General features: G+C 37.5%; 1 pseudogene; it reads right to left on the bottom strand.

Moving 5' to 3' along the window:
- Positions 1-963: 963 nt before the first annotated feature.
- Positions 964-1,076, bottom strand: LOC138827312 (U6 spliceosomal RNA; annotated as a pseudogene).
- Positions 1,077-8,110: the final 7,034 nt, after the last annotated feature.

Genomic DNA, 8,110 nt, shown 5'->3' with positions numbered 1-8,110 from the left:
AATCCTAACTACTAGGGATATCTACACAGGAGCCTGAGATCTGTGGATAACAGTTGGAAGCCAATCGGGGCAAATAAATTCATGCGATTATTTTTCAAAAATTTTAATGAACTAGCAAAGGGCCAAGAATGGAGATGTAGCTCATTTAGTAACTAGAGAGAAAAGGCCTAGCAAGACCTTGAAGCCCTGATTTCAAACTCTGAGCACGTCAACACACATTCAAGTGCTTGAGCACATGCGTGCATTCACACACATATTTATTCAAAATGCCTTCATATTGGAGTTCTGCATGAATTTCTTTGCTAAAAATATTACATGTGTAAAATAAAAGAAATAAACTCTTCCATCTCAGAACATTTTTATACGTTCTTATTGTAAAAATACTGTACAGAGGGGTAACACATACATGAGCAAGGTGATGAGTACATTTCCTAACAAGCATTGTTACCTCCTCCTTTATTGTTCCCCTACCATCCCTTCCCTCCCACCTCCACAAGTCCATTAACCTCCTCCCTTTCCCAGCCTCAATTTTAAAGTTCACTTTACAACACAGTGTCTTGTGTATCTCATTGTTACAATAGGTCTACCTGTATACCTATTTAAGCATTTTGGTTTTTTTTTCCTTCCCCTCAGCAAATTAGAGGAGAGTATATGCAAGATGTAGGCGCACCAACTTCAAATACAGTGAAAACAGGTGTTATAGCATGGGGGAGGAACCTATAAAGAAACAAAAAAAACCACACTGAACGTTATAAGTACGTGAGAAACAATAGCAAGAAAAAAACTTGGGTTTCATTTCCCTTAACATAATCTTATCTGGTCATATACACATAACTTTTGACCTTTTCTGCTTATCTCAGACATACATTAGGTATTGAAAATTAGAGAAATCATGGGACCTATGTTTCTTTGGACTTGGCTTACTTCACTTAATAATTTTTTTCCAAGTCTTTCTATTTCCTAACAAATTGGGTGATGGAATGCTTCAGGAATTTTCCTGTGGTCCTTGCTCAGTGGCCATGCTAATCTTCTCTGTATCATTCCAATGTTAGTGTATGTGATGCTGAATTGAGCACAGAACATTTCTATAGATAAATTGTAATTGATTTTCTTAAACTAGACAATTCAACAAAAAGTAAGTTTAAAAGAATTGTCGTCAAATTTTAGAACCATGTACTTCTTACATAAGTACACATTTAAGAATAAAGTCAAGATTGACATGTCAAAAACAAAATAATTCCAGATATTTGTTGTTCAAGAGATGTGTAGGAGGAGGAATTCAATTATTCTATACAAGGGATCTGTCATAATGAACACTGCAACAAGTGTTAAGATTTGTTAAACGTTTTAATGTTTTCAATATATTTAATTTTGGGAATTTGCTTATATATGCCAAAACTGGGACTGTTTGGCAGGTCATAATACTTTTCTATAAAGTATTTAAGATTTATGGTAGCAGATAAGTACTACTAAGTATGTACATTTCAGATTTTATACAAACTTTACTAATGAGAAGTTGCAAAGTCCTTGTGTAAAGGAGCAGAATAAAGAGTTGACTCTGTTAACTACACAGATTCTGTTAAAACTGTAGGCCTTCCTTACTTCATATGTTAGTGAGGAACAAATGATGATATAAGCCATATACAAATTATGAGATGAACTATAAATGGTAAACTTAGTGGGTGATTTAGATACTACTCATAGCCTATAAAATTCTTGTTGAACATCATAATCTTAGTGTTAAATGTAAAGAAATATGGCAATAATAAAATCTAATTTGTAGTACACTTCAAATATTGAAAACACTGGTAATTGTTTTGTTTTTTATTTTATTAATCATTAATATTTCATAATTTGTTTTCTTTATTTTTAGCATTGTTTTCCTTGTTGTAATATAATACAATTTTTGTAAGTTGTCATAAGGAGGTACTTTGAGAAGGTTACTGGGATGGCCACACCATTTTTTATAGGTGTATGTGAATTTATAAAGAGGAAACTTAAGAACAAAATATGTATTTAAAAAATAATCAAGTGGAGTCTGATTCAGGAGTGTTGATATATGTCCACACCTAAAATATTAGCCCTAGGCTGAAGCAGAGTTATTAGAGTTGAGGACCCAAAAGTGAGAGACTGTGTTTTGTTTTTTATTTTTATTTTTATTTTGTTGGTCATGGGGTTTGAACTCTGGGGCTTGGTGCTGTCCCTCAGCTCAAGGCTAGTGATACCACTTGAGCCACAGCACCACTTCCATCTTTTTCTGCTTATGTGATGCTGAGAAATCAAACCCAAGGCCTCATACATGCAAGGCAGGCACTCTACCATTGAGCCACCTTCCCAGTACCTGAGAGACTGGGTTTTAAAAAATCATCTAACCAAGATTTGCTTTCTGCTTTGGGTATATAATGAAATAGATGAGTATCTTTTTATGTTTTTGTGCATTGTCATACTTCTAAATTTATATACTAACTTCACCCACTTTATCCTTGTCAAAGTCATGAAATATCTCTGAGAGTTTGCTTCTGTGAAGATTGTTTTTGCATTTAAAATTTCTCCTGAGTCATTTTTATTTTTTTATCAAAATCACTTTATATTTCATGTTGATGGGTATTTACACAGAGACAGGGATATTGAGGATTTAGTTTACCAAATGAACATTAAAATTTGAGCTCAAAAATAAAAATCAGCCTTAACACATATTGTCATATCTTTCCCTACAATGTATGAGGGAGGCTTTTTAGCTACAATTTTCTTGGGCTTCCTAGATTTACAATTCTTAAATCACAGAGACATGCTGTAATGGGAGTAAGATTTTTTGGTATGCTTTGCCCTTCAGACTGTGTTTTTTGTTCCTCCCTTTTCTCAACTCCATTATTAGAGATTTTTCTCAGAGATGAATCCATCTCCAAATTTTCACTCTTCCTAGCTGGACAAATGCATTTGCAGATCAAGACTGTTAGACAGAAAGAATTTAAGAGCCTGAATCTAAGACACTTCTCTCATACACCATCCCTACAAAGACACAAGTAGCAAAACAGGATACATAGTTTCATTTTTTTCTACCAAGGCCAATGCATGAGGTAGCTTGCTTCTGAGGGTGCCTGTTTGTGCCTCTTACTGATGTTGCTGATTAACTTTATACCTAGTTCCACTATCAGCTACCAAGGATGGCATGTTTAGAACATCCAGGAGTTTTGCTCAACAGGGCAGCTGGATGTGTCTCCTATGAGGGGTTCCTAGGATTCCTCATGAATAGCACAGAATATCTGTGTTGGAAATACCGGGGGCAATTAAGGTATTCTACAAACACCATCTCAGCAAGGCAAAGTTTACTCCTGCAAAAGGCATGCTATCACATGTCCAAGTTGAATAAGCACACTGGATAGGCAGCCCAGCTCCCATGAATTTGAGCTTTGGGATCATCTTTTGTGATGGCTCAAACTTTTGACCCCTTTCAAACTAGTCAAAAGCCTTAACAATCAACCAAATCCGAACACCTGGCCATATAAAAAATAACCAACTTTTACCCAGCTGGTGTTCTACTACTATTGCCATGCCTCTAGCCCTTAGCACTTCTCTAAAATTGGTAAGGTTTTGACTACCTTTAAAAGGGCAGTGCTTATATCAGTCAAGCACTTCAAGATTTAACTTCTACAATTCTCCCATCTGATTTTGCTTTCTTTTCTTTCAAACAATAATCATTGACTTTCCTATTCAGCAGTATCCAATAAGATATTTTGATTTTAAAAAGGGTTTGATTAAGGCAGTTTTTCAGTCAGTCACGGAAAAAAATACCTGTTATAGAAGAGATAAAGCACCCTTGTACACATTACTATGAAAACAATTACTAAAGAGGTAAATATTGACACCATGACTCATTGTTGAAATGCTTGTTCTATCATCAAACTTGTAAAGGGATCTGCCACCACACACAGACACACAACTTTTTTATAAGTGACTGGGGGCTGGTCTTAGGTTTGATCTCATGCTCTGGGCATTGTCCCAGAGCAGTTTTACTCAAGGCTACCACTTTAGCCACAACTCCAGTAGTATCTTTTTTTGCACCTTCATTGGAAATAAAAGTCTCATCTTTCCTGTCTGGGTTGGCTTCAAACACAAATCCTCAGAATTCAGTCAACTGAGCATTTAGGATTATACTCAGCATCATCTCAGTTTTTAGGTAATTTGTTTCCAGTATTCAATCCTTGTAAGTCTTTCTGTACCATTGGCCTCCAACCACCACACAGATTACCTTTGAAGTATATTTATTCTTTTATTTTTATATATTTATTGTAAAAATACTGTACAGAGGTGTTAGTTACATGAGGAAGGAAAGCATACATATTCTATCAAGCATTGTTACCTCCTGCTTTATATGTCCCCTACCATCCCTAACCTCTTAGCTTCAAAACTACCCTAAACACTCCCCCCGAACCCCGCCTAAATTTTAAAATTTGTTTTTCAACAGTGTCTTGTGCATCTTATTGTTACAATGGGTCAACCTCTATTCCCATTTAAGTATTCTATTTTTCCCTTTCCTTCTCCAAACTAGAGAAGTGTATATACAAGATGGAGGGCACCAACATCAAAAACATTGGAAACAGGGGTTATGCTGTTTTTTGGGGGACAGAATACAAAGAAACAAAAATCACATGGAACATTATAAATATGTTAGAAACAATAGCAAGAAATGACAAAAAACACTTTTGCCCCTATGTTGGGATTCATTTCACTTATCACCATTTATCTGGTCAAGTATTATGTTTAGTCCAAATATTTCCCATTAAATCGTACCAGTGGGTCCTAGTTATTTTACATGGTGGCATTTCCAATAAACAAATCCTGCTGATAAATAAAAGCACATATTGGAATAATTCGATTATGGAGATCATAGATTGTGGAGATCAACAGAATAAAACTAATTTAAGCTGTTGTTTCTGGTTTCTAGCTTTAAGCTCCTAAGTAAATATAAAATTTGTAAATATGTAGTTTGTATTTGAAAATATGAGGTTTGAATGACCCACTAGCTAAGAAGTCTCTCCTTACTTAATTTAAGGTGTTTGAGAATGGTCAGGTGTGGATTGGCCAAAGGAACCAAAGTACAGATTCCACTACAGTTGGCCAGTAACATCTCCAATAGTGGTCTCCTGGAATACCACCAGACATTTCCCCTGGCTATGATTTGTACTTACTGCTCATCTCAAAGTTTGGCCTTCACTACCTCTAGGTAAGTTTCTTGGAAATGTCCAATTGGAAATGTCCAATTTTCCCCAGGTAGTTGACCTGGAAAGAATGGAGCTGATCAGTTTCAGTGGTTTTTTAAACAGACTCTTGCTTCTGAGAAGGGCAACAAGTTGTTCCAAGTTGTCTTGGATCACATTTTACTGAACTATCATGAATTTCATGCACGTGAGGTCTGAGCTCAATGACAGCACAAATAGGACCTCTTGTGTGCCCTCTCTGCAACACAGTCATTGCAGTACTCCATATGTGGACAGAATCACCACAGTATTTACCTCACTTATTCAGTCTCAATTTGAATTTGGGTATACTCAAAATTGGAAGACATACGCAGAGTGTCTGCTCCAAGATTGAATTTGCAATCATATCGTAAGATTACCTAGAGGGTCCATTGAGGCCCTGGAACTAAGCATGATCACTTTAAAGGCATTAAGAGTGTTTGGAGTTTCCCAAGTAGGATGTTTTCACAAGTCAAACATTAGACATTTATCTGGACATTATGAAACTGAATCATGCTTTGACCAGTTTTTTCATTAACACCCTCGTTATTAGAAGCTAATGCCCCTGCCCACTAGAAGGGAAACTAGCATTCTTGTTAGACAGAAACCCCCAAAACTCCTTTCCTCTTGGTAGGAAACCCTTCCTCCCTCTTGGTAGGAAACCCTTTAGGTGTAACTTGCCTTTTTTTTTTTTTTTTGGTCGGTCTTGGAACTGAACACCTTGCCTGGGTGATGTCCCTCAGCTCTTCAGCTCAAGGCTAGTTCTCTACCACTTGTGCCACAACACCACTTCCAGTTTTCTAAGTGGTTTATTGGCGATAAGTGTATCACAGAATTTACCTGCCTTGCCTAGCTTTGAATGACCATCCTCAGATCTTAGTCTCCCAAGTAGCTGGGATTTCATGCGTGAGCCACCAGTGACCATATTTTTTTTCTTTTCTTTGTTCTTGGATTTGGCGGTTGTGAGGCCTGAAATTTGGGCTGGGACACTGTCCCTCAGCTCTTCAGCTTGAGGATAGCTCTGTACCACTTGAGCCACAGTGCTTTTTCTGCTTACATGGTGCTGAGATATCGAACCCAGGGGTTCATGCATGCAAGACAAGCACTCTACCGCTAAACCACCTTCCCAGCTCTTCGTCTGAGTTCTTAGTTAACTCACTTGCCAATGTTCAAACCTTCTAAGGTCTTTGTGCAGGGGCTGAGAAATGGTTCAGTGGTAGAGTGCTTGCCTTGCATACCTGAGGCCCTGGGTTCGATTCCTCAGCCCCACATAAGCAAAAAAGAAAAAAGCCAGAAGTGGCACTGTGGCTCAAGTGGTAGAGTGCTATCTTTAACTGAAGAACTGAGGGACAGTGTCTAGGCCCATAGTTTAGGCACCAGGACCGGACCCGCCCCCCCCCAAAAAAGATCTTTGTGCAGCTTTGGTCTCCAATCACCATAGAAGCTCATCCCTTGTCAGATAATATTTCTAGAGCTAATTTTTCCATGCCACCCTACTAGAGCATTTAGTTTATGGGTTAAAAAATTTTAGTATAATTATCAAACCTCTTTTGATTTTATTCTACTCTATATTTTATTTTTGCCAATCCTGTGGCTCCCTGAGCTTCTTTTGCTCAAGGGTAGCACTCTACCAGTTGAACCACAGTGCCACTTCCAGCCTTTTCTGTTTATGTGGTTCCGAGGAATAAAACCCAGGGCTTCATGCATGCTGGACAAACAAAGCCATATTCCTAGCCCCCAAAATATTTTATTTATACTAATCATAAAATAAAATTGATTCATAAGGTGCTGTCTGGTTTCAGGCTTTGAACATTTTGGAAACTTTGGAGGGGGCGATCCTGAAAACCACTTAAGTAATTAGGAAATACGAATGACCCTCCAGGGAAGGGGTCCCTCCTAACTAGTATAAAATGTTTGAGAATGGACAGGTGGATGATATGCTAAGGTGAAAGGTATGGCTAATTGAACCAAAGTACAGGTTCTACTCTAGTTGGCCAGGAAGGTCTACAACACTGGTCCTCCACAATACCATTAGACATCTCCCCTGGCTATATTTAGTGATTACTGCTCATCTCTTCAAGGTTTGGATTTAAGTGCATCTTGATAAGTTTCCCAGAAATGCCAATTATCCCTCCCCATACCTACAGAAGCAAGGGCTTGGGAAAAGAGGGTTTTTGTCTTAGATCCAAACTCTTGTGAATAGCAACAGCAGAGTCTTACAAGTTTCCCCACTCTGTGTTTGACTGACAGATCATGCACTCCATGCTCTTGGGGATCTGAGGTTCATCATAGTAGGAAGTGGACCAGGTGTTTTTGTGGTTTCTGTGCCACAGAATCTTAACAGTAATGGTGGGCAAAATATTTAACCCATTTAACCCAAGCATTATTTTCTTGGTCATAAGACTTGAGCTGAAGGGCTCAGGGACAGCACCCAGGCCCAAAGGGCACTGTACATTGTGATGTCCCATCAACACTATGTTGACAGAGAAATTGGATGTCTAAATTGCTTTTTTGAAGAAGCAAAGCCCTCTGACTTAAACTTGCACACTTAACTTAAAATTTATTGTCTTTTTTCAACTCTATTAGCATTATCTACTTAAATAAGTGGATCTTTCATTTTCATATATCCACATAGGCATACTATGTACCATGATTATGCTTAACCCTTTCATAATTCTCTCCCAGGTTTTATTAATCATTTTAAGAATACAACATAGTAGTAATAAGTACATTTACAATATTGTACAAACTCAATGTCCACACTCATTACATACTCCAAGATTCAAATTCTTTATTCATTAAAACAATTTTTCACTCTCCTCTGCTTCAAAGTATACATCAAGTATGATTTTGCTTCCTGTCTCTATCAATTA

This window comes from Dipodomys merriami, unplaced genomic scaffold (assembly GCF_024711535.1).
Source record: "Dipodomys merriami isolate MVZ:Mamm:240054 unplaced genomic scaffold, mDipMer1.0.p SCAF_1536, whole genome shotgun sequence".
NCBI lineage: Eukaryota > Metazoa > Chordata > Mammalia > Rodentia > Heteromyidae > Dipodomys > Dipodomys merriami.
This window is presented reverse-complemented; position numbering and strand designations above follow the sequence as displayed.